This window comes from Choloepus didactylus, chromosome 5 (genome assembly GCF_015220235.1).
Source record: "Choloepus didactylus isolate mChoDid1 chromosome 5, mChoDid1.pri, whole genome shotgun sequence".
NCBI lineage: Eukaryota > Metazoa > Chordata > Mammalia > Pilosa > Megalonychidae > Choloepus > Choloepus didactylus.
Window position 1 is genome coordinate 94,949,967 of NC_051311.1, and position 27,298 is coordinate 94,977,264.

At 37.5% G+C, this 27,298-nt stretch overlaps 1 protein-coding gene and 1 pseudogene across 1 annotated transcript in view; one reads left to right on the top strand and one right to left on the bottom strand.

Annotated features, from left to right (window-relative positions):
• LOC119534764 overlaps positions 1–26,439 on the top strand; it is a 95,005-nt pseudogene extending 68,566 nt beyond the window's left edge.
• MAGI2 (membrane associated guanylate kinase, WW and PDZ domain containing 2) overlaps positions 1–27,298 on the bottom strand; it is a 1,506,415-nt gene that overhangs the window by 1,443,316 nt on the left and 35,801 nt on the right.

Below are 27,298 nucleotides of genomic sequence, written 5' to 3' on the forward strand. Positions count from 1 at the left end.
CCTCACTTGAAGACTGACAAAGAATGTGGATCTACTTTTCAGCTGTTATTTTATAATAAATTATAACTCTGCCATATTGCTTGCTTATTTGTTGACTTTTAATTAAGTTGGAAAAAAGACACATCTTCAATCTTTAAAAATTGGCTAAACAACAAGCTAGCTTTAGGCCTAATAATCCAAACTTAAATACAGAGCCCAAGTAATAAGTAGGAACTCCAAAATAGTAAGAGTAATGGATACCTGAATTATTACTCTATCTTTACTCTAATATTAGCATTCTGAGATTTCAAAAATTGAGGCCTATATAGAAACAGTAAGATAAACCTATTAATAGATGTTTGCTGAATAGAAAGTCTCTGAAAAGTAAAAGGAATGAGAAGAAAAAAGGAATAGAAAATAGCTTTTCTTAGTACAAAGATGAAAGCAGTGAAAAGTGACTTAGCTAAATTTAATTAAGGTATGCCCCAGTTTCATTAAATGCCTTCCCAAATAAAGAATGTGCTTAAATTTTGTGAGAACATTTTTGATTAAGGATAAAATGGACATTCCTGCCTGAAAATTTTGTTAAAACCGCTACATCATAATCTCCTAACAGAGGATTCTATAACCCTGATAGACTTCTAACTATCATAGAACTTCATATTAAGTAGATAGCCTTTAAGTTCTTTATAAACTATACTGTTCTATGATAATAGCTATAAAATACTATATTGTACTGATATAACTGGTTATTAAATTAATTTCAGTGAAATAACTGATTTTAAAAAGAGGATGCATTTTTTTATAGTATCCACAGGATTACAGAAATCCCTAGAAAACTGTGATGTCATCTGTTTCAAACCTCCCATTTTCTATTGAAAACTGAGGCTCAAAGAGGCAGGGATTTAGAAAACAGGATACTTTATTTCATATCTACAAGTTATTATGAAAAATATAGGTTACAAACTAGATGATTTAATTCTCATCCCAACTCAGTGAAACAAGTATTACCCTCCATATTTCATAAATGAGGAGAAGGTGAATTGACTTGTTAAGGTCACAAAACCAGTTAGACGCAAAAGCGGGACCAGAATCATTTCTCCTGCCTCTAGGTCTGGCACTTTTTCAAACATCGCAGGAAAATGAACTACAATTCTTCCCACTATTTCCTTCAGTTGAAAATGTTTTCAGTGTCTACTGAGTAACAATGCCTTATAAATTCCATAACTTTCCATGGACAGTATTGTGTAGTGAAGAGAATTAGACTGCCTGGTTCAAACTTCAGCTCCATCACATATTAGTGTGTGTCCCTGGGTAAATCACTTATGCACCTGTGCCTCAGTTTACTCATTTGTGACACGGAGATTAAAATGGCACCAATTCCAATGGGTTTGCTGTGAATATTAAATGATAAATGCATATAAAGTGATTAGAACAGTGCCTAATACCCACACAGATAGGCACACTTGCATGCACATTGAAGGCACTAAATTTTTTTATACTGTTTTTGTGATTATTTCAGAGTATATACATAATAAAAGAGGAAATCTTAAATCCAATATTTTCATTAGAAACTACAATCCAGAGAATAGCCCCACATTTTTAATGCATTCATTATGTGCATTTTTACTAAAGACTTCTCTCTATGTAAAGTTTATTAACAATATGTAAAAAGGGAGATTTAAAACATGTTTTTAACAATTATGGAACTGACAACATCAACTATTTTCTGATTACATTAATATATTCATACACAATGCACAAAATGCAGTAAAAATGCAGATTCCTTGAGTAAAGTTTTTCTTACCTTCTAAAAAAACTCATTAGTAATCCTGCTAAGAATGATAAGGACATAACTTCTGGATCAAGTGTGGGGATACATATCTTAGGTGCAAAAAAGAAACATGGTCAAAAATTTTATGAACTCCTTCCAGAAAGCACAGTGTTCAATTCCAGTTAAATTTTTGTTTCAAATAAACATTTTGAAACTAGGCCACATCCTGCAATATGCTTGCCAAAAATGAAAATTTCACTCTAAATTCATGTTCTACTTCCCAAGGAAACACAGAAGTCATCTTAAATCTAATCTAGTCAACTTTTAGGTGACTATAAAAATTTGCAGAAATGATTTTAAAATTATACAGTGAGTAAAAAGAAAATCTGGTAAGAAAACAGCAGCCTGACACAGAAGCTTATACTATATAAACCTGTGCAGCTGCAATGGCCATAGACCAATGTATATGACTTTCTACAGATGAAAACTGCAATATTAAATGTAGAAACCTACAGCATTTTGGCATCTAATGGGGTTTGGTGACAAAAAGCCAGATGCATCATCAAGGGCCATCAAGTGAATTTAAAAGTCTCCTCTCAACTATCACAGGGCTGACAATATTAATGTTTATCTAAAGAACCAATTATAGCCACCTGGTTCTCAAACTATCTAACAGTCCGGTCCTATGACCCCAGTCGGCTAGCAAAATGACATCAAGGGTGCAGCAGCCATGAGTTCCACTCTCAGTTTTTCTACCAATGATAAGTAGGTTCCTCAATAGTCTTATTAGGATCCCCTTCATGAACAGGAAATGGATTAAGGCAAATGGTAAAGAAGACCAAATAGGATGGATCCCTGACCATGGGGTATTTTGCATTGGTTTCTGCCTTTAATAATTATTTTTGAGTTATATAAATAAATTTTCTTTTCAGAAACCATAATCCCAACTCTATCTTTTTCACACACCTAAATATATTTCTCAGGAATAATCGCTCATTCTGGGAAACACATGTTAAATGGAAGCCAGACTGCCCTTAGACACAGGTAAGAAGAACCCCCATTCTAAATCCATCGATCCATGGAGCCAAGGGTCCAGAAGGGCTAGGGTCCTGCTCACCCAAAGCCCATATCCCCCTATACAAACCATTTTCTAAGGGCTGGAACTTGCACACTTCCGCTCTAAATGGCCCTGACCTTATGTCCAGGGATCTTCCTTAGGTCTGCCCTCCCCAGAAGGAACCTCACTACACATAGCCATGTCCCTAGACCCTGGGGAGACCAAGGAACATCTTGTCAGGGGGTGGGAGTGTGTCCGGAGCTTGCCCATGCAGCTGAGGGGCCCACATAAGGGGACGTGAGTTCCCTAGGGGTCATGGTACGAAGAGAAAGTGAGCAGGCCATGAGCCAGGAGGGGAATCAGATTCTTGTTTGAAACCACAAGGTGTCAGAAAATTCTAAATTTGAATCTGGTCATCCAAGTAATTTCGAAGTTAAATCTGTTAAAGTAGGAGACCATATTTTATTTAAAAGTTTGCTAGCTTGATTTATATCTTTTAAATATTTAAAATTATAATTTATGGGCCACCAGTTGCACTTTTGCCCCAGGCCAGGCTAATGTTAGGGGTGGGCTTGAAGGAGCTAATGGAGTTCACCTACTCAAAAAGCTATCATAGATAAAATTCACCAGGGAACCTCCTTCATCTTTCTCTGCATGTCAAAATTTAACTTTCTCTCTATGGATTTTAAGTGAATAAGAAAAGAGAAGCAGAGTACTCAGAAATTATTGGCCAAATTCAATAGTTCATAATTTAGGAAAAGATTGCAATCTTTGTTAATGCCTATTTTATTACTAGATGCATCATCTTTGAAAACAAAATTTCAAGTACAACCCTACCTCCATTGGCTTGTCTATGGTTCACTGCTCATTTCCTTCCATGCCCCTTAGCTGTAATAAGTTTTTTGTTATAGAGAAATCATCAACATACCTAGGTCCTTATGTCAATGGATACTGTGAACTTAAGTAAGTTCCATGGGACTCAAAGCAAATTAAAAACATATTCAATAATAGGAGTAATTTTAGACACTAAACTTTTACGTTCCATATAAATCACTTAAAGTAAACTGGGTCAGAGAAAATCTTCTTGATGACTGACTGATCTAATATTTTTCAGAGCCTAAAATATCCTTCATGCTGATAACACACATCATGTTACCCTCTAGGGCGCTCCACTTTGGAGCAAGAATGACCTCATAACCACAATGGGAAGAAACAGAGCCCTTTGCAGTTTGTGACAAAATGGGAATAATTTAGGTCATGAAGTCACATTATTGGAGGGTAAGAGATTTTTTTTCCAGTCCTGGGCATTTGGCTATGGAATCATCTGATATGAATAATTAACATTTCTAACAATTTTGGAACCTGAAAGTTTCCTGTGAAAATTCTATCAAAGAGTATATTTGAAAAGAAGTTTTGGTATTCATAATGGTGTTTTACAATTGTAATCCCTAAATCCCTATTTAATACACTTAAATAAAGGCAAGATATAAGTAAGACTGTACAAATAGACAGTAACATATTAGAGTGTAAGAAGATCTTGCAGGAACCTAAGATGGTGGCTACGTGAGACAGGGCAAAAAAACACCTCCGTGAAAAATACTAGATAAAAACCAGAAAGTGACCCAGAACACCAGTTTCAGCGATGCACCAGCTGGACAAGATCTGCTAAAACCACAGAGACCGTGCACTTGGTGAAACCAGGAGTCTGCATTCTGAAACAAGTGAGTAAGCCAGCTGAAAGTCCCATGGCCGTGCTGTGGTATGGGGAAGCCAGGGGTTGGCATTTGGAGACAGACTAGTTCTTTAAAAAAAAAAAAAAAAAAAAGCCTGGGAGCGGCTGCGGTTACGATGGTGAGAACCACGCAGTGAAGCATGGCTGGAGCGGGCTGTGCCAACCTCTCAGTGTCTGGCATGGAGGATAGATCGCTGCTGATTGCCTCAGGGCCAGGAGGGCAGAGGGGAGAGCCAAAAGGAGAAAGAAACCACGCTGCTTGCAGCCGGCTCCCCGGCGGGCTGGAAACACTCCTGCCCGGGGCCGTACTCACAGCCCAGAGCCATGCCAGGAAATCCAGTGTGATGGGGAGTGTATCCCATGGCACCGCACACACGCCACAATATCGGCCGTGGACAGTGGCCTTGGGTGCATACACAGCTAGTTGTCCCAGAGCTGGGAAGGCGGAGCTGTGCGAAAAGGGGGGGGGGCGTTGAGATGCCCCATTCAGCCATCTTTGCATCAGGCTGGGAGAGCCCCTGGATAGCCCGGCGGTCCAGGGCTTCCCTTGAGGGACGGCATGCACTTGTGATGTAGCACAGCCTTCCCTCAGCAGAGGTCCTGGAAGATCACAGCTGAGAAAGGGGCCCACTTGGAAAACCCAGGGATGCTATGTCAATGCCGGGGACTTGTGGGTCAGTGGCAGAGAAAATTTGGAGCAAAACTGAAATGAAGGCTTAGACTCTTGTAACAGCCTTGAATCTCTGGGAACACCTGGGAGGTTTGAATATTAAAGCTGCCCTGCCTCCCTAACCACCCAGCCACATGCCCCACATTCAGGGCGGACAGCACCAAAAACACACCGAAACTGAGTTCACTAATTGAACCCCATAAGAATCATTTCCCCACACACCACAAAGACAAAGTTGAGGAGAACTGACTTGAGGGGAACAGGTGACTCACAGACGCCATCTGCTGGTTAGTTAGAGAAAGTGTACGCCACCAAGTTGTAGTTCTGAAAAATTAGATTGGTATTTTTTACAACTTGAAAGAACCCTATCAAGCAAAGCAAATGCCAAGAGGCCAAAAACAACAGAAAATCTTAAAGCATATGATAAAACCAGACAATATAGAAAACCCAAACCCAAACCCCCAAATCAAAAGATCAGAAGACACACAGTACTTGATGCAATTAATCAAAGGACTACAAACAAAGAACAAGAGCATGGCACAGGATATAAAGGACATGAAGAAGAACATGGCACAGGATATAAAGGACATAAAGAAGACCCTAGAAGAGCATAAAGAAGAAATTGCAAGAGTAAATAAAAAAAAATAGAAGGTCTTATGGAAATAAAAGAAACTGTTGGCCAAATTAAAAAGACTCTGGATACTCATAATACAAGATTAGAGGAAACTGAACAATGACTCAGTGTCCTAGAGGACCACAGAACAGAAAATGAAAGAACAAAAGAAAGAATGAAGAAAAAAATCAAAATGGATCTCAGGGATACGATAGATAAAATAAACATCCAAATTTAAGACTCATTGGTGTCCCAGAAGGGGAAGAGAAGGGTAAAGGTCTAGAAGGAGTATTCAAAGAAATTGTTGGGGAAAACTTCCCAAACCTTCTACACAATATAAATACACAAAGCATAAATGCCCAGCAAACTCCAAATAGAATAAATCCAAATAAACCCACTCCAAGACATATTCTGATCAGACTGTCAAATACTGAAGAGAAGGAGCAAGTTCTGAAAGCAGCAAGAGAAAAGCAATTCACCACATACAAAGGAAACAACATAAGACCATAAGACTAAGTAGTGACTACTCAGTGGCCACCATGGAGGCGAGAAGGCAGTGGCATGACATATTTAAAATTCTGAGAGAGAAAAATTTCCAGCCAAGAATACTTTATCCAGCAAAACTCTCCCTCAAATTTGAGGGAGGGCTTAAATTCTTCACAAACAAATGCTGAGAGATTTTTCCAGTAAAAGACCTGCCCTACTTCAGATACTAAGGGGAGCCCTACTGACAGAGAAACAAAGAAAGGAGAGAGAGATATAGAGAATTTTAACAGACATGTATAGAACTTTACATCCCAAATCACCAGGACACATATTTTTCTCTAGTGATCACAGATCTTTCTCCAGAATTGACCATATGCTGGGACATAAAACAAGCCTCAAGAAATTAAAAAAAGAAAAAAAAAACACAATTGAATATATTCAAAGCACATTCTCTGACCACAATGGAATACAAATAGAAGTCAATAATTTTTTATTTGTTACTCCACTATTTACTTCCTACATGATATAAAATACACAAACTCTAATGACAAATCAGTGGTTTTAGACTCAATGTAAAACATGTAATTTTTGACAAGAACTATATAAAGGTGGGGGAATGGAGGAGTATGGGAACATAGTTTACATGTCCTATTGAAGTTAAGTTGGTATCAAAGAAAAACAAGATTGTTATGGATTTAAGAGGTTAATTTTAAGCCCCACAGTAAACACAAAGAAATTATCAGAGAATATGACCATAGAGATGAAAAGTAGAGTATGGGTTATGAGAAGTGGGGGAAGGGGTAATGGGGAGTTGAGAAATGAGTGTAGGGTTGCTGTTTGAGGTGAAGGGAAATTTCTAGTAATGGATGATGGGAAGGTGATAGCATTACAGCATTCTAAATGTGATTAATCCCACTAATGGAATGCTAGGGAGGGGGTGGAATGGGAAGATTTAAGCTGTATATATGTTCCCACAATTGAAAAAAAAAAAAAAGACAATCTAAATAGATGACAATTGAATGCCAAGGATGATCCTGGATGGGATCTGAGGATGGAGGACAGGAGGCTCAAAGGGACACAGTTGAGACATAAGGAAAAGAAAAAAAAAAGGAAATATAGAATGTAAACTTTGTATCAATGTTGAATTTCTTGAACTTCTTAGCTGCACTTAATGGGATTGCATAAAAGAATATTCTTGTTCATGGGAGTTGCATATGTGAATTATAGTGTTTGTTCAAAGACGTGTGCAGCTTGCTCTCATATGTTCAGAAGACAGAGCAATAGATGAGAGATGACAGATAGGGAGGGAAGGAGAGAAGGAGGGAGAGAGAAATGGCTGTGTGACATCATGTTAAAGTTGGTGGATCGGGGTATTGGGGGAGGGGGGTCAGGGTATGCTGGAGTTCTGTGTATGGGGTTTGTATTGTTTTTGCAACTGTTCCTATAACTTCGAAATTATTTCAAAATAAAATTTAAAAAAAAAAAAAAAAAAGATCTTGAAGCCAGGATGATAAGTGGTCTGAAAACCATTCCAAATGACTTCAGTTATTTGAAAGCTTAAATTGTGGGAGAGGTACTCATTTTATAATGATTTCAATCAAAATAGGTTACTAGAGCCAGAGGGTAGCAAGTTACAAGAATGCAGTTCTTTATTAACTACATTTTAACAACTCGAGTGTAAGGCTAATTCTTTAAGGGTAGGAGTATATATCAGTGGAAGAATGGAGATTTGACTGCACTGCAAACTGACAGCATATTTAGGAAATGATTTCTTCAAAGGTTGGAGGCTGAACAGGAAGACATTGAAAGTTTGGGTCAATAAATAGGTTATGTGATACCTAACTAACGTTCCTGGAAAAAAAGTAATATTAAGCAATTCTATCTTCAGTGTCTGAATTTTCTAATTTTGACTCTTATATTTGTCTGACTCATCTGTCCTCATTCAACAAATATTTATTGAGTGTTTAATATTTGTAAAGCCCTGTGCTAAGTGCTATGGGATAAACAGAAGTGAACAATGTCTAGCTTTTTACCTGAAAGATGCCTTAAAAGGGAATAGAAAAGGAAGTTAAAATTTAAATTAGTCATTATTGCAATTTGCTAGGAACACCTCTCAAAAGCTAGGACTGATGTGATGAGTCAGGCGGTAGAAAAGAATAATAGAAACCAAATGCTAATATCAACTTTCTTGAAATGTGTACGGCCTTTGAATTTTGCAGGAATTTTCCCAACCCACCCCCATTGCACAGGCCATCAATTATTTGGGGTTGGTTTCTCCTCTCGACTTAGAAAAATGGATCATTAAAGAAAAGGCAAAAGAGGTATCCAACACATATATTTCACAAAAAAAGAAAGGGGTAAAATGTTTATGTGCTTTGTAAAATGCAGTCACAAGTGCAAAATGAAATTACTTTGGAATCACAGTGATGAATTTCACATTTGTAAAACTTCAACCTGATATGAAACCCATGCTAATTCAGAACTGATGACTGGCTAGTAAACATATAAATCTTGGGCTGGAACTGGGATATTATCTGCCATATTAAAGAAAAGCTCTGTCAGGCCATTCTTCCAGGGCAGCCAAGTGCCAAGTGACTCTTAATACCCTGAAAGCTGTATTGCCTCGGCTCCTACGTTTAACTAGCCCCTAGTGCCTCAAAATGCACTTTTCTATTTCCAGCATCAATTCTTGATTTCCAAGAAGAGTTTTAATGTAAAAATAAGAGTTCCCACTGACCTTGAAACTAATCAGGTTAATGTGAACTTGTTTGTTCTAATATATGCACTGTTTCTAGCTGCTTTGTGAATGTGGTCATTTCACATTTCTGAAATCAGTTTTCTTATCTATAAAAGGGTGGTTTTGATGAACTCACATTTGGGTTTCCATTTCATGAAAATTTTGGTCAGTTGTAGAGTCTGAGCCATCTCCAATCAAAAATCAATTTTGGTAGGAAAATCTAATTCTGCCAGATATTATAGGAGAAACACTACAAATATAACCACAAATATTTCCTAGAACATAAATGTCAAATAGTCCTAAAATCTAAATACATTTCTCACAACAACGATATTATGAGTTATTTCTGAAGGCAATTAAACAAAATGTCTACAACTTGGAGTTCCCACCTATATATTGCACATCAAATGCATATAAAATCCATGTTTTTATGTTTGCATTTTTAATATTATCAAACTATTAAATTAGTATGTGCCACCCTAACAGAAACAGTAGATCAAAATGTTCTTCTATAGCATTTAGCACTCAATATTTTTACACATAAGCTTTTTAAGTTTTTCCCCACATAACTTATTCACCTTGGTCTGGCTTCTGTGAGATAGCTAATATTATGCTCAGTTTTAAAGGCTATACATAGAAATAGCCTAGCCTGGAAACCCTGATTTTACTACAGCTAAATTTTGCTACTACTAAATGATTTACATATGGTTGGAATTAGGACAACAGAAAAATTCATGTGTTTTCTTCCTATTTCTTTCACCATATATCTCCCAAGGAAAATAAAACTACATTTATAATTATAACAATTTTTATAATTGATTCCATTTTACAAACTGCCTCATAAAATATATTTTAAGGAGTAATGTATTAACACATGTCATTAAAATAAGGAGAGCAAAATATTGAAATCACAGTACTAAAAATTAGAGAGGAATTTCTAGAATGGATTTCTTTGGAAGTTTTCCTAAGCATACCTAGTAATACTATGGGTTAGAAGTCAAAAGGATAAAGGAGGAAAAGAGAAGAGGTAGGAAAAAAATAGTGTCTGTTTCAGTGAGTGAAGGAAAAATAAATGCTTAAAGAGAAACATGTATATCAAAAAAAAGTGATGATAAATGAAAGAGAAATGTGCATATCAAAAGTATGAGGTGAGTTAGAAAATTTAGTTAAGTAACAATGCATCCAGAGAGGCAAATGGGAACATGAAACAAGTGAACCAGGAGCTTATAGTAGACTTTGGATGGTGTGATTCAGACTGGGTAGAAAAACAAACTGAAGAATCAGATTATTTCCTTCACATTCTAAATTTCAAATGTTTAGGTTAATCATCTAAGCATTTAAGATGATACTAACTGGTTAAAAGAATGAACATTACTCAGTGAATGCTAAGATGAATTCAACTCAATGCCTTGAGCATTACCCAGAAAAGAAATGGGCATTTAATAAAGGATAGTGACCAAGGTTTATCATGCACAGAAAATGTGTGTCTTTCTAAACAGCTGTTGTCATATAGTTGAAACTTAAATTATTTCAGATGTAGCACCAAAAAGAACCTTCTATAGAAATATAGGCTGAGCCCTGTTAATCACAAACTTAAGTGGAGTTCACACAACATATTTGCACAGGTATCTGTGACCAAAGACAAACAAACAAAAAAAGAAGACATACGTCAACTACATCTGGAACAAAAAGTAAAACTAGTGTAACTTCAGACCAATGCAACTGAGAATTTAATAGATATGCCAAAGATATAAAGAATATTCTCAGAGAGTGTCAATAGTAAAAATCTCTTATTTTTTTTTCACTGCATTAAAGTGATTGCCACTACGAATACTGTATTTTCAAGACCTGAAATGTTATTAAATCAAAGACTGCTATACATTCATGGGCTTAGGGATGTGAATGAAGTGGATTATTACAGTGCAAATCTAACGTAGATTTAAGAAATGCTCTTCCACTATGGGTAACATCCTAAGGCAAGTGAAAAAAGAGCTATATGTCACAATAGATCTTTCCCATTATGTCTTATTCAGAGAGGGATAGGCAGAGTACCAAGTTTTTCTAGTCTTTACAACTTATACAAAAACAGAGGTATGAAGCTCGGGAACCTCATCATTACCCTACATGTCATAGGTCAATTTAATCATTAATATTAGCATTTTGTTCCTTATTTCTAATAAATGTCTGCTAAAAGCTACATTAATTTTAAATATTTGATATGTTAGACATAGCCAGATTTTTAAAACATACCTTCATTTTTAAAATTTGATTAGCAGAATAGAAATCTCAGTTTTGAAAGCAAAGCAAATAGAGCAATAATTAAAAATAGATGTAAGAATTTAGGAGCGGTCCTTAAGTTGTTTTCAAAATAAAATTAAATTAAGCAACAAGTTACTAATAAAGATAATAATAATGGCTCTTATGTAATGCATATTATTCATGGCATTATTTTTAGTGTTTTCCATATATTAACTAATTTTATCAAATGCAGTATTCATTCATTTAAAGTAGAATCTGCTTATACGATAAAAGGTCAAAGATGGTAATGCTAAATTATAGAATCTTGTGACCTTCAAAATATGAACCCTAATTATCTTTGAATCCAGAGTTATGTGTGAGAGATCAGGGGTAATTAAGGAGTGGCAAGAAGGTGAAATGGGTTTTTATATCCCAGCAACAGTTCCTTGCATATTGATGCATACATTGCAGATGCTTTATCAACACAAATATTGTGATGTCACATGGTGTTTCACTGCCAAAGCATTTTATCTCCTGAATTAGGAATGACTTGGGTGGAAATGTATAAGCAACAGAGATGCCACAGAGGAGGACCATCTGCTATTGCTCAAGAGTTGGCATGACTGATCTCAATATGTCATGATAACCTGTGTAAAAGAAAGAACTAATAAACAGAAAAACAAGATATTTAATTTTACTTCATATACCTTAAAATAGGTTTATTAGTCAGTTATCTTTATAAATTTTATAAGATTTACAGCACTATATCCCATTCTGTAAAAGGAATACTTCCCAACTTAACTAATATACTAATTGCTAAAAGTAAAATGTTTGAATGTCAAAGGAAAAAACGGAATGTGGAATTTATACAAACTATGTTTGAATTTGGCTAAATTTCCAGTTTTAAAAATGATTTTTTATTGGAATGTAGTAGCATCCTACTCTTCGTATACAGTCAAGTGCATTCTGATGGAATAAATGCAAACAAACAATTGGTGGTTAACAGGTTAATGACATTCAGTATAGATTTAGTTGTTGGGCATCTGTAGCGACGTAAGGGGAATAGACCGTGCCTCATTCTGTACATCAGGGAAAATTTACATTGGATCCACTAATCACGCACAACATGAGGTTCTTAGCAGAGATGCATACATATCCCCAGTCACTTGCCATTGCCATTAAGTAGCTGTTACCAGTTTTCCCCTCACTCTTCTTGAGCTTGGTGGTAGGGAGAATAATGGTCCCCAAAAGATGTCTATGTCCTAATCCCAAGACCTGGTAAATATTAGTGTTGGGGATTGAATCATATTCCCCGTAAAAGACATTTTCAAGTCTTAATCCACATTCCTGTCTGTGTGAAGCCACAAGGAGAGAGAGACTGACACATAACAGAAGATTTCCAGAATGCCACAGACTCTGGGAGAAAGCAAAGCCTTTGGAAACCTTGATTTTGGATTTAGCCTCTAAAACCATGAGATAATAAATTCCTATTTTTTAAGCCAATCCCTTGGGTGGTATTTTTCATTGCAGCCCTGGCAAACTAGTATAGTTAGGTTACATGGAAAATTAACGTTGCTAATAAACTGACCTTAAAATGGGGAGATTACCCTGGATTATCTAGGTGGACCCAAATGTAATCATAAGTGTCTTTGAAAGTAGAAGTGAGAATTGGAAGAGAGTCAGAGATGGCAGTGTGAAAAGCACTTGACCTGACCTGCTGGCTTTGAAGATGGAGGGAGGGGAACATAAGCCAAGGAAAGTGGGTGGCCTTCAGATGCTAGAAAAAGCAAAGAAACAGATTTTCCCCTAGAACCTCCAAAAAAGGCACACAGCTCTGTTGACGCCTTAAACTAGACCAGTGTTTTAGTTTCTAAGGCTGCTCAAGCAGATTCAATGAAATGGGTCAAATTAAACAGTGGGAATTTATTTGCTCATGGTTTTGCAGTCAAAAGAAAGTCCAAACCAAGGCATCATAGAAGTTATACATTCTTCCCATAGACCGGCATACTGGGGCTGGCTGCAAGCTATCCTTGGTTCTTAGCTTGTCACACGGCAATGTACATGGTGGCCTCTCACCTCTCCCTTCTCTTCTGGTTCCACTGTTTTCAGCTTCCGGCTGCTCTCTCTGTGGCTTTCTCCCTATCTGAGTTTCGTTCTGTTTATAAAGGACTCCAGTAATAGGATTAAGACCCAGGCTGGTTGAGGTAGGCCACACCTTAAATAAAGTAGCCTCATCAAAAGGTCCTACTTAAAATAGATTCAGACCGACAGAAATGGATTAAATTTAAGAACATGTTTTTCAGGGGTACATACAGCTTCCAAGCACCACACCCAATGAGACCTGTTTAGCTTTCTGTACTCCAAAACTGTAGGATAATAAATTTACATTGTTTTATACCAGTAATTATATACTAATTTGTTACATAAGCAATAGGAAACTAGCAAACACTTTGTTTGACTAAGTTAGCAGCAGGTAAGAAACAAACACCACTTTCTTCAAAGCAAACAGTAGAACCCATGAATACTCCTAGCTCTTCAACTGAAAACATACAGACAGTGTATAACTATTCATTGACACAAAAGGGAAAATTGATCACTTATATATATTTATATGATTTTTAGATTAATCGGGATGGTTTAAAACTGAAATTAAGCATAAAAATTTACTTTAAGAAAGATAAAAATGATCAATCAATTTATCATCCATTCTGGAAAGTATTTATTTATTCCCTATGCTGATTTACACACCTAGAAAACACTACTTAAAAAAAAAAACACAATGCTCATTCCTTAAATCAGTTCTGTATTTTTCCTGATATAACTGGTATATTAACAGTTAAAAAAATAAAATCTTTTACTTCCATGGGGTGTCACAACTGAGTGCAAAAAGCACCCTGAGGTGATACTGTTCCACGTTTCCAAGGATCATACAGAGCTATTCCACTGTAATGTATATTAGGAAACAAAATGACTGCTAAAAATAAGGATTAAGGATTCCTCGTATATATTGTGTCCTGGAGAATTGCTCTGAACTTTAACAGAATTTTACATGTAATTTAACCTATCATCCTTCCATCTATCCAACTATCATCTACCTATTATGTAACCTCTATCTATAGCTTGTTTTCTACAACAGAACTAAAACTGCTAGTCTTAAGCATAAAAATCTGCATAAATTGCTGATGCTGCTGAAATTCAGGGCTGTATTTTGTTTTATTGGTTTCTCTTCAATACATGCCTGTTCCCAGGTAACATGGCACAGGAACAAGGTGGTTTTTGTTGCCCTTCAACTTCTTCCTCCTCAGATATCCCTTTCTTCTCTATGTTCCCTCTCCCCAGTTTGTAACCTTGGCAGAGGAGTTGATTCCTACTAAGTCGTGACATCCAGGTAAGGTCTGGTGGGTGAGTGCCAGAAGACGTGGCATTAGATCTGTAGCCAGTCGTTGTTTAACTTTGTGCACAGCACTTTACCACACCAGGTTTTGGTTCTCCATCTCTATATTGGAGGCAATGGATTCAGGAATCTCTGTAGCTATTTCAGAATCTGAAATGCTTTGATTCAATGAGCACTAAGGTACCATCCTGTCTTACTTTTCAGACTTATGTCCCTAAAGGGACAACTAAAGCTAAAGACTTATGTTACTGCTATTTTAGACATGCTTTCATTTTATTAGATGCCATTTGAGAAATGAAATGTCTTCAAAACTTCAAAAGAATGAATGAATCCCTAATGAAATAATTTCAGAATATAGTGTGAGATTTTGGGGCTCCCTCTGAAGCCACAATGTGGGAAATAAGAACACTCCTGCTTATTGCCTATGACCATGACACCACTTGGAAGCCAAGGCAATTTCACTATTGAACAACTTGAACTGTACTTCAAAGACTGAACGTGAATATGGATACCTGAGTCTGTATCTAACAGCAATTTTGCAGGCAGCTAAGATTTTTATATGCAGCTTTGTTCCTACCAGGCCACTAATGCTCATTACCGCACAAATAAACCTAGTTTCTGAGTGATTCCTATTTTCTCTATGCTATGCTTTGGACAAAGGTAGAGATTTCTCTATAGAAGCTGATGGAAAATGCTGCCCACTCATATAAAGGTGGTGGGACTTTTAACAGTCAAGTTAAGAAACCCTGTGAATCAGAAGCCTTTGTTGATTCATCTGAGCCCTTTTATTTTACATCAAAAACCCATCACAGAAAACGGCAACTATAAAGGCCGAGTTATGCTAGCGGTACAAACACCTCCTTTAACAGCTGAACTGACTGCTGGGGACTGACCACTCCTTTAATTACACCTCAGAACTGTACATAATGAGAAAAAAGCCAACTGCACTGCCTGAGCCTCTAATGTAGATTGGCTCAGGACCAAGTCCTTTGAGTCAGTTCTTTCTTCTTTCTCCCTCCCTCAAAGCTGTATGTTATATAAGATTACCCTGCTTCTGCTTTCTCTCTTATCCCCTTTCACATCCTCAGATAAGTTTTTCCTACCCAGCACACTGTTCCTCAACCAACATTTCTTTGGAAATATTTTACAAGTGAAACCCTTTTCCCTTCAACAGCCACTCTTTTTAACCATTAAAGAATTCAGGATCCATGTCTACACCACCCATTTGTCAATTATTCAATCATCTATTCATTCAATTTATTAATGGTGTTCTTTCTAGTGATGATACAAAGTCAATAAGAGGTGTACCCCATCATCAAGAGAACCTCATAGCTTACTAGGGAGAGCAATCATATATGAGGATATATTATAATAGAATACATAATATTTCCCAGGACATCGAAGAAAAGAATGGCTACCATTCTCCAGAGAGAGGGCAAAAGTTTTGCTAGGAGAAGATGGCAGACTGGTGAGCTGTATGTTTTAGTTACTCCTCCAGGAAAGTAGGTAAAAAGCCAGGAACTGCGTGGACTGGACACCACAGAGCAATCTGTCTTTGGGCATACTTCATACAACACTCAGGAAAACGTGGAACTGCTGAGATCAGCGAAATCTGTAAGTTTTTGCGGCCAGGGGACCCGCGCCCCTCCCTGCCAGGCTCAGTCCCGGGGGAGGAGGGGCTGTCAGCTCCAGGAAGGAGAAGGGAGAATTGCAGTGGCTGCTCTTACCGGAAACTCATTCTACTGATTCAAACTCCAACCATAGATAGACTGAGGCCAGACACCAGAGACTCTGAGAGCAGCCAGCCCAGCAGAGAGGAGACAGGCATAGAAAAAAAACAACACGAAAAACTCCAAAATAAAAGCAGAGGATTTTTGGAGTTCTGGTGAACACAGAAAGGGGAAGGGCGGAGATCAGGCCTTGAGGCGCATATGCAAATCCCGAAGCAAGGCTGATCTCTCTGCCCTGGGCACTTTTCCTTAATGGCCCTGGTTGCTTTGTCTATTAGCATTTCAATAACCCATTAGATCTCTGAGGAGGGCCGGTTTTTTTTTTTTTTTTTTAAATCCTTTTTTGCTTTTTCTAAAACAATTACTCTAAGAAGCTCAATACAGAAAGCTTCAAAGAATTGAAATTTGGGCATGTCAAGTCAAGAGCAGAACTAAGAGAGCTCTGAGACAAAAGGCAATAATCCAGTGGCTGAGAAAATTCACTAAACAACACAACTTCCCAAGAAAAGGGGGGTGTCCGCTCACAGCCACCATCCTGGTGGACAGGAAACACTCCTGCCCATCGCCAGCCCCATAGCCCAGAGCTGCCCCAGACAACCCAGTGTGACGGAAGTGCTTCAAATAACAGGCACACACCACAAAACTGGGCGTGGACATTAGCCTTCCCTGCAACCTCAGCTGAATGTCCCAGAGCTGGGAAGGGGGAGCAGTGTGAATTAATAGAGCCCCATTCAGCCATCATTTGAGCAGACTGGGAGCCTCCCAACACAGCCCAGCAGCCCAGAACTGCCCTGGGGGGACGGCACTCACCTGCGACATAGCACAGTCATCCCTCAACAGAGGACCCGGGGTGCACAGCCTGGAAGAGGGGCCCACTTGCAAGTCTCAGGAGCCATACGCCAATACCAAAGACTTGTGGGTCAGTGGCAGAGACAAACTGTGGCAGGACTGAACTGAAGGATTAGACTATTGCAGTAGCTTTAAAACTCTAGGATCATCAGGGAGATTTGATTGTTAGGGCCACCCCCCCTCCCCGACTGCCCAGAAACACGCCCCACATACAGGGCAGGCAACACCAACTACACACGCAAGCTTGGGACACCAATTGGGCCCCACAAGACTCACTCCCCCACTCACCAAAAAGGCTAAGCAGGGGAGATCTGGCTTGTGGAGAACAGGTGGCTCGTGGACGCCACCTGCTGGTTAGTTAGAGAAAGTGTACTCCACGAAGCTGTAGATCTGATAAATTAGAGATAAGGACTTCAACTGGTCTACAAACCCTAAAAGAACCCTATCAAGGTCAGCAAATGCCACGAGGCCAAAAACAACAGAAAATTATAAAGCATATGAAAAAACCAGACGATATGGATAACCCAAGCCCAAGCACCCAAATCAAAAGACCAGAAGAGACACACCTAGAGCAGCTACTCAAAGAACTAAAGATGAACAATGAGACCCTAGTACGGGATATGAAGGAAATCAAGAAGACCCTAGAAGAACATAAAGAAGACATTGCAAGACTAAATAAAAAAATGGATGATCTTATGGAAATTAAAGAAACTGTTGACCAAATTAAAAAGATTCTGGACACTCATAGTACAAGACTAGAGGAAGTTGAACAACGAATCAGTGACCTGGAAGATGACAGAATGGAAAATGAAAACATAAAAGAAAGAATGGGGAAAAAAATTGAAAAACTCGAAATGGACCTCAGGGATATGATAGATAATATGAAACGTCCGAATATAAGACTCATTGGTGTCCCAGAAGGGGAAGAAAAGGGTAAAGGTCTAGGAAGAGTATTCAAAGAAATTGTTGGGGAAAACTTCCCAAATCTTCTAAACAACATAAATACACAAATCATAAATGCTCAGCGAACTCCAAATAGAATAAATCCAAAAAAACCCACTCCGAGACATATACTGATCACATTGTCAAACATAGAAGAGAAGGAGCAAGTTCTGAAAGCAGCAAGAGAAAAGCAATTCACCACATACAAAGGAAACAGCATAAGACTAAGTAGTGACTACTCAGCAGCCACCATGGAGGCGAGAAGGCAGTGGCACAATATATTTAAAATTCTGAGTGAGAGGAATTTCCAGCCAAGAATACTTTATCCAGCAAAGCTCTCCTTCAAATTTGAGGGAGAGCTTAAATTTTTCACAGACAAAGAAATGCTGAGAGAATTTGCTAACAAGAGACCTGCCCTACTGGAGATACTAAAGGGAACCCTACAGACAGAGAAACAAAGACAGGACAGAGAGACTTGGAGAAAGGTTCAGTACTAAAGAGATTCGGTATGGGTACAATAAAGGATATTAATAGAGAGAGGGAAAAATATGGCAAACATAATCCAAAGGATAAGATGGCCGATTCAAGAAATGCCTTCACGGTTTTAACGTTGAATGTAAATGGATTAAACTCCCCAATTAAAAGATATAGATTCGCAGAATGGATCAAAAAAAATGAACCATCAATATGTTGCATACAAGAGACTCATCTTAGACACAGGGACACAAAGAAACTGAAAGTGAAAGGATGGAAAAAAATATTTCATGCAAGCTACAGCCAAAAGAAAGCAGGTGTAGCAATATTAATCTCAGATAAAATAGACTTCAAATGCAGGGATGTTTTGAGAGACAAAGAAGGCCACTACATACTAATAAAAGGGGCAATTCAGCAAGAAGAAATAACAATCGTAAATGTCTATGCACCCAATCAAGGTGCCACAAAATACATGAGAGAAACATTGGCAAAACTAAAGGAAGCAATTGATGTTTCCACAATAATTGTGGGAGACTTCAACACATCACTCTCTCCTATAGATAGATCAACCAGACAGAAGACCAATAAGGAAATTGAAAACCTAAACAATCTGATAAATGAATTAGATTTAACAGACATCTACAGGACATTACATCCCAAATCAACAGGATACACATACTTTTCTAGTGCTCACGGAACTTTCTCCAGAATAGATCATATGCTGGGACATAAAACAAGCCTCAATAAATTTAAAAAGATTGAAATTATTCAAAGCACATTCTCTGACCACAATGGAATACAATTAGAAGTCAATAACCATCAGAGACTTAGAAAATTCACAAATACCTGGAGGTTAAACAACACACTCCTAAACAATCAGTGGGTTAAAGAAGAAATAGCAAGAGAAATTGCTAAATATATAGAGACGAATGAAAATGAGAACACAACATACCAAAACCTATGGGATGCAGCAAAAGCAGTGCTAAGGGGGAAATTTATAGCACTAAACGCATATATTAAAAAGGAAGAAAGAGCCAAAATCAAAGAACTAATGGATCAACTGAAGAAGCTAGAAAATGAACAGCAAACCAATCCTAAACCAAGTACAAGAAAAGAAATAACAAGGATTAAAGCAGAAATAAATGACATAGAGAACAAAAAAACAATAGAAAGGATAAATATCACCAAAAGTTGGTTCTTTGAGAAGATCAACAAGATTGACAAGCCCCTAGCTAGACTGACAAAATCAAAAAGAGAGAAGACCCATATAAACAAAATAATGAATGAAAAAGGTGACATAACTGCAGATCCTGAAGAAATTAAAAAAATTATAAGAGGATATTATGAACAACTGTATGGCAACAAACTGGATAATGTAGAAGAAATGGACAATTTCCTGGAAACATATGAACAACCTAGACTGACCAGAGAAGAAATAGAAGACCTCAACCAACCCATCACAAGCAAAGAGATCCAATCAGTCATCAAAAATCTTCCCACAGATAAATGCCCAGGGCCAGATGGCTTCACAGGGGAATTCTACCAAACTTTCCAGAAAGAACTGACACCAATCTTACTCAAACTCTTTCAAAACATTGAAAAAAATGGAACACTACCTAATTCATTTTATGAAGCTAACATCAATCTAATACCAAAACCAGGCAAAGATGCTACAAAAAAGGAAAACTACCGGCCAATCTCCCTAATGAATATAGATGCAAAAATCCTCAACAAAATACTTGCAAATCGAATCCAAAGACACATTAAAAAAATCATACACCATGACCAAGTGGGGTTCATTCCAGGCATGCAAGGATGGTTCAACATAAGAAAAACAATCAATGTATTACAACACATTAAAAACTCGAAAGGGAAAAATCAATTGATCATCTCAATAGATGCTGGAAAAGCATTTGACAAAATCCAACATCCGTTTTTGATAAAAACACTTCAAAAGGTAGGAATTGAAGGAAACTTCCTCAACATGATAAAGAGCATATATGAAAAACCCACAGCCAGCATAGTACTCAATGGTGAGAGACTGAAAGCCTTCCCTCTAAGATCAGGAACAAGACAAGGATGCCCGCTGTCACCACTGTTATTCAACATTGTGCTGGAAGTGCTAGCCAGGGCAATCCGGCAAGACAAAGAAATAAAAGGCATCCAAATTGGAAAAGAAGAAGTAAAACTGTCATTGTTTGCAGATGATATGATCTTATATCTAGAAAACCCTGAGAAATCAACGATACACCTACTAGAGCTAATAAACAAATTTAGCAAAGTAGCGGGATACAAGATTAATGCACATAAGTCAGTAATGTTTCTATATGCTAGAAATGAACAAACTGAAGAGACACTCAAGAAAAAGATACCATTTTCAATAGCAACTAAAAAAATCAAGTACCTAGGAATAAACTTAACCAAAGATGTAAAAGACCTATACAAAGAAAACTACATAACTCTACTAAAAGAAATAGAAGGGGACCTTAAAAGATGGAAAAATATTCCATGTTCATGGATAGGAAGGCTAAATGTCATTAAGATGTCAATTCTACCCAAACTCATCTACAGATTCAATGCAATCCCAATCAAAATTCCAACAACCTACTTTGCAGACTTGGAAAAGCTAGTTATCAAATTTATTTGGAAAGGGAAGATGCCTCGAATTGCTAAAGACACTTTAAAAAAGAAAAACGAAGTGGGAGGACTTACACTCCCTGACTTTGAAGCTTATTATAAAGCCACAGTTGCCAAAACAGCATGGTACTGGCACAAAGATAGACATATAGATCAATGGAATCGAATTGAGAATTCAGAGATAGACCCTCAGATCTATGGCCGACTGATCTTTGATAAGGCCCCCAAAGTCACCGAACTGAGCCATAATGGTCTTTTCAACAAATGGGGCTGGGAGAGTTGGATATCCATATCCAAAAGAATGAAAGAGGACCCCTACCTCACCCCCTACACAAAAATTAACTCAAAATGGACCAAAGATCTCAATATAAAAGAAAGTACCATTAAACTCCTAGAAGATAATGTAGGAAAACATCTTCAAGACCTTGTATTAGGAGGCCACTTCCTAGACTTTACACCCAAAGCACAAGCAACAAAAGAGAAAATAGATAAATGGGAACTCCTCAAGCTTAGAAGTTTCTGCACCTCAAAGGAATTTCTCAAAAAGGTAAAGAGGCAGCCAACTCAATGGGAAAAAATTTTTGGAAACCATGTATCTGACAAAAGTCTGATATCTTGCATATACAAAGAAATCCTACAACTCAATGACAATAGTACAGACAGCCCAATTATAAAATGGGCAAAAGATATGAAAAGACAGTTCTCTGAAGAGGAAATACAAATGGCCAAGAAACACATGAAAAAATGTTCAGCTTCACTAGCTATTAGAGAGATGCAAATTAAGACCACAATGAGATACCATCTAACACCGGTTAGAATGGCTGCCATTAAACAAACAGGAAACTACAAATGCTGGAGGGGATGTGGAGAAATTGGAACTCTTATTCATTGTTGGTGGGACTGTATAATGGTTCAGCCACTCTGGAAGTCAGTCTGGCAGTTCCTTAGAAAACTAGAGATAGAGCTACCATTCGATCCAGCGATTGCACTTCTCGGGATATACCCGGAAGATCGGAAAGCAGTGACACGAACAGATATCTGCACGCCAATGTTCATAGCAGCATTATTCACAATTGCCAAGAGATGGAAACAACCCAAATGTCCATCAACAGATGAGTGGATAAATAAAATGTGGTATATACACACGATGGAATACTACGCGGCAGTAAGAAGGAATGATCTGGTGAAACATATGACAACATGGATGAACCTTGAAGACATAATGCTGAGCGAAATAAGCCAGGCACAAAAAGAGAAATATTATATGCTACCACTAATGTGAACTTTGAAAAATGTAAAACAAATGGTTTATAATGTAGAATGTAGGGGAACTAGCAGTAGAGAGCAATTAAGGAAGGGGGAACAATAATCCAAGAAGAACAGATAAGCTATTTAACGTTCTGGGGATGCCCAGAAATGACTATGGTCTGTTAATTTCTGATGGATGTAGCAGGAACAAGTTCACTGAAATGTTGCTATAGTATGTAACTTTCTTGGGGTAAAGTAGGAACATGTTGGAAGTTAAGCAGTTATCTTAGGTTAGTTGTCTTTTTCTTACTCCCTTGCTATGGTCTCTTTGAAATGTTCTTTTATTGTATGTTTGTTTTCTTTTTAACTTTTTTTTTCATACAGTTGATTTGAAAAAAGAAGGGAAAGTTAAAAAAAAAAAAAAAATAAAAAATAAAAAAATGTAAAAAAAAAAAAAAAAAAAAAAAAAACGATGTAGTGCCCCCTTGAGGAGCCTGTGGAGAATGCAGGGGTATTCGCCTACCCCACCTCCATGGTTGCTAACATGACCACAGACATAGGGGACTGGTGGTTTGATGGGTTGAGCCCTCTACCATAAGTTTTACCCTTGGGAAGACGGTTGCTGCAAAGGAGAGGCTAGGCCTCCCTGTATTTGTGCCTAAGAGTCTCCTCCTGAATGCCTCTTTGTTGCTCAGATGTGGCCCTCTCTCTCTGGCTAAGCCAACTTGAAAGGTGAAATCACTGCCCTCCCCCCTACGTGGGATCAGACACCCAGGGAAGTGAATCTCCCTGGCAACGTGGAATATGACTCCCGGGGAGGAATGTAGACCCGGCATCGTGGGATGGAGAACATCTTCTTGACCAAAAGGGGGATGTGAAAGGAAATGAAATAAGCTTCAGTGGCAGAGAGATTCCAAAACGAGCCGAGAGATCACTCTGGTGGGCACTCTTATGCACACTTTAGACAACCTTTTTTAGGTTCTAAAGAATTGGGGTAGCTGGTGGTGGATACCTGAAACTATGAAACTACAACCCAGAACCCATGAATCTCGAAGACAATTGTATAAAAATGTAGCTTATGAGGGGTGACAGTGGGATTGGGAATGCCATAAGGACCAAACTCCACTTTGTCTAGTTTATGGATCGATGTGTAGAAAAGTAGGGGAAGCAAACAAACAGACAAAGGTACCTAGTGTTCTTTTTTACTTCAATTGCTCTTTTTCACTCTAATTATTATTCTTGTTATTTTTGTGTGTGTGCTAATGAAGGTGTCAGGGATTGATTTAGGTGATGAATGTACAACTATGTAATGGTACTGTAAACAATCGAAAGTACAATTTGTTTTGTATGACTGCGTGGTATGTGAATATATCTCAATAAAATGATGATAAAAAAAAAAAAAGTTTTGCTAGGAGGCTACATAATATACTGCATTGGATTATTTAATTTATTACATTATTTTTTAAAGAAAACAAGGATCTTGTCTTTAAGGTCATTTTATCTCCTCAACAGTGACTTGCAAATAATATGTACTTTGTGGTTATTCAGTGAACAACTAGGAGCTGGGAAGAATGATTCCACAGAGCTGTGTCAAGGGATAAAAGTGAGAAAGAATCTTTTGCTGTCTTCTTGTATCCTACTGAGTCTGAAGTGTTCAATAATTGGATATACCAGCTATTAGTAGAAGCCAAGTGTCCTGATGCAAAGCCCACTGTTTTCTCTATTGTATTCCATCTTGAATAAAGCCATTTATAATAATCTACTCTATAAATGATGGAGGGAGGGTAAAAGAAATGTTAGGAATATAATATCCAAATGCATTGTTTACCTTCTTTTGGCCTTGGTTCACAAGAAGGAAGGGAGGGAGAAAGGGAGAAAGGGAGAGAAGAGAGACAAGAAGGGAGGAAGGGAGAAAAGAAGGGAAGGAAGGAGTGGGGGAGGGAGGGAGGAAGGACGGAAGGAAAGAAGGAAAGAACTTTAAAATACATCTTTGAGACAACAGGGAAATTTGAATATTGATTGGGCAGTTGATGATATTAGGGAATTGCTAGTAATTTTGTTAGGTGTGATAATGTCAAGGTAATTATATTTAAATGCCCTCATATGTGAATGATGCATACTGGAATATATATGGGGAAATGATATAATGTCTCATATTTGCTTTAAAATAGTCCAGAGGGAAAAAAAAAAGTGGTGGAGATAGATGAAACAAATTGAGAAAAATAGATAATGTTGAAGCTAGGTCAGGAATACATTAGGGTACGTTGTTCTATTGTCTCTATTTTTGTGTATGATTTAATTTTGCATAACAAAAAGTTAAAAATGAATGAAGGAAATTCACAGGTCCATATGTATTGATTTGTTCTAACTATACTTCCTCATCCACCTCGACTTAGATAAATAAGGCAGCTTTCCCAAAAGGTCATTTCTACATAAACACAATATATTATATCTAAATTATTCCTTTATTGTTTAGAGCAAGCATGAAATCTAAAACTAACAAAATTGATTCAAAAGCTGTTCTTTTCATTGGAAGATCCAGAGTTCCTCTCCCTCAATGAATTTGAAGTTGAATACTCATAATCTTCTCTTGATATAATGATTAAGGCTTATTTTCCAGGGTCTTGGGTACCACGTCTTTGCATCTATAGCTTGGGTACCATATCTCCAAAAAGGACACTATAATTTGTGACATTTAGAAGAGGCTGTAAAGAGCAAAGTCCCTTGGGATACTACCTTCACAAGGAAATTGAGGAATGGAAACTGATCATTTTTCAGAAACATTCATGTAGAAGATATCCTTAGTCTGTCCAGCTGGACTAATTCTGACTACTACCAAAAATATACTACTATATTTATTGCCAGTCATAACGTTCAGAGCTTTCACATCTATATACCTCTGATCACAGACCACTTATATTAATTATCATCCAGCTGCAATTGTGACACACTTGAGTATGCCTACATATGCATAAAAAACTCAGAAGGAAAGCTCTTGAAATGATAATTGTTCTCCATTTTTTATAAATGCTGCTTCTCCACATTCTTGGTGAGAAAACAAACAAAAAACAACTATTAAAAAATTGACATGAATGATTCTAAGTAGAAAAGTCAAAATCTCAATGTAGGGTTCTGAATTGAGGGATGTAGGCGTGGTGCCGGTGAGAGCTGGGAAAGCGCCCAAGGATATCCAGACGGCAACATAAATGCATGGTCAGCCCAGACCTTCTCTGGGAGATGCAAAACTCAGAAGATCAACAGTCATTGAAATGATAGAAAAAAAAATTGAATATCTAAGAAAAGACCTTAAATATATATGGAACAGTGTTCTTTGGAACAACAGCTGGTTTTTCAGGAATACTGTCAAATTTCATTTTCAGACACTGCTTCAGAGTTAACCACGATGCTTTGAAGACATATGCATCATTGACTACACTTCCATTTTTGTCTACTATAGTTACTTATAAGCTCTTTGTAACTGATGCTTTGTATTCAGGTAATATAAGCCAAGAGAATTGTGTTCTGAGAAGTTCACTGGTTGGCATAGTATGTGGTGTTTTATATCCCAGTGCCTTGGCTTTTTCTAAAACTGGACGCCTGGCAGTCAAGTATCATACTGTTCCACTGCCACCAAAAAGGAGGATTTTACTCCATTGGCTGCTGCTTTGTCAAACAGAAGTGAAAGCAATGATGATTCCTCTAGTCTTTCAGACAGTCATTGGAATACTTAATGGTCTGCAACATTATGCAGTATTTGAAAGTACACTTGAGAAAACTGCACATGAAGATTAACCAAAAAATGAATGGATACTAAACCAACAGAATAGATTTTTTATGATGAGACTAGGACATTGCTGAAAGAGTTAAAAGTAACTGGAGAGACAATTTGTTTTTGTCTCTTCTTTTCTGCCTTGTATATAGCAGATACTCAACAAATATTCAGTAATTCAATATATAAATGTTAAGTTTCATCTTTCTTTCCTCATTGTATATGGAAATGGGTTTGGGGCCTCAAGGTATGATCTATACATTTATATATTCATTCATTCATCAAACATATATTGAATATTTTCTACGTCTCAGGTACCGTGTTATAACTAATAAGAAATGGTCCTTACCCAGAAGGAACGTGCAATTAGAAAGGAATATGAAATGTGAACACATAGAATGAGAGCGTTTGAGAGGTAGTCACATAATTTTTATTGGAGCATTAGGGTGTGGTTGTTAACTACTTAGGCAGAAGTGTGGGTATGGGGCAAAAATGATATTTGGGCTAAATTTTGTAGAAGATGTAAGTTCATAAGAAAGCAAAGAATGGAAGTAACTTATAGCCCATTCCTCTATTCTAACCTCTGTGATCCAATATACTTAGTAGCTTCTTATCTTCTATAAATTGTCTTCACTGTGATGTTTAAAGAACATTTATTGAGTGCCTATTTGCCATGCATTAAATTAGGCACCAGAAGTACAAAGGTTCAGTCCCTGCCCTCAAGAAACTTAAAAAGAAAGCTCACACTTGGAGTCTGCTAGGTAATCACTGAGCTATGCAGAAATGAACACTGACAATAAAAATAATTTACAGAATCGATTTCCGTAGCTCGATTTCCCTATTCTAACCATATTCATCTTGAGGTTAAAGATTTTGTTATCTGAGGCCCCAAGCAATCCAAAGCAGAAGTGGAAGTCTTAATAAGATGCTTTATGGCATCACACATAATGAGCTGAAAAACATGCCCTC